The following is a 1,326-nucleotide window of genomic DNA, read 5'->3' as shown; positions in this document are numbered from 1 at the left end:
GCATTGATTTTTCTGTTTGATGTTAGTGCCCCTTGTTTTGTGTATATGTTTAATTCATTCATTTATTTATTATTGTTTTATTGTATATAAGTTCTTGTTTGTAAGATTTTCAATAAACAGAATTAGCTCCTCATAATGGGCACAGCGGGTGTACAGACCCGGGAACTCAGCACAGGGATGGTGGGGGCCCCTCATAATGGGCACAGCGGGGGTACAGACCCGGGAACTCAGCACAGGGATGGTGGGGGCCCCTCATAATGGGCACAGCGGGTGTACAGACCCGGGAACTCAGCACAGGGATGGTGGGGGCCCCTCATAATGGGCACAGCGGGTGTACAGACCCGGGAACTCAGCACAGGGATGGTGGGAGCCCCTCATAATGGGCACAGCGGGGGTACAGACCCGGGAACTCAGCACAGGGATGTTGGGGGCCCCTCATAATGGGCACAGCGGGTGTACAGACCTGGGAACAGTTCCTTCAGGTTCAGGGACTGGTGTGTAGGGATCGGAGCTACATCAATGTCATCAAATCATTAACAAACCTTATTTTGCCTCCACAGCAACCAACACAACAGCTCCGGACATCCCCGCTACTTGTCAGTGGCCCTTGGTGCCCCCCACTGTCGCCTCTGTTACCAGTCCAACAAATGCAATTACCTCGATCAGCAACAACCAGAACACCAATGGCTTTAATGGATCAAACAATGGCGCCAAACAACAAAACAATGGTGCCAACCCGCCAACCGCTGGTGCCAACACGCCAACCATTGATGTCAGCCAGCCAACCGATGACATCAGCGGACCATCCACAGGCGTCACCAATCAGAAGACATCTACAGACCTATTTCAGAGCTCCTCCAGTATGAGTGTGACTTCAGGGAAGGTTATGACAGCGGTCCATGGCGACCCCACCACAGCGGTCCATGGCGACCCCACCACAACGGTCCACGGCGACCCCACCACAGCGGTCCACGGCGACCCCACCATGAGTGCTGTGCAGACAACCTCAGCAGTGACCATAACAAGCTCCGTGTCCACAGGTAGGACCGCATTCCCCCGGACACTCCGTCCCAGACCCAGCAGATGGGAGCCCGGGGTTGGGGGTCAGGCATGAGTCCAATGTGACCACTTCCTCCTCTTCACCTTCCTCCACCCCACCATCACCATGCTGGTGTCTCTTCTGCAGCTGCTGGAGTGCCCGCAGATCACCATTTCCGGACAGCGTTGCAGCTGGAGACAGCATGGGGGAGGCGTAGCCTGGGGGGATGCACAGCATGGGGGGAGGCGCGGCCTGGGGGGATGCACAGCATGGGGGGGAGGCGCAGC

Source organism: Nanorana parkeri, unplaced genomic scaffold (assembly GCF_000935625.1).
Source record: "Nanorana parkeri isolate BGI_ZX_2015 unplaced genomic scaffold, ASM93562v1 scaffold3942, whole genome shotgun sequence".
Classification (NCBI taxonomy): domain Eukaryota; kingdom Metazoa; phylum Chordata; class Amphibia; order Anura; family Dicroglossidae; genus Nanorana; species Nanorana parkeri.
Note: the sequence above shows the minus strand (reverse complement) of the source record.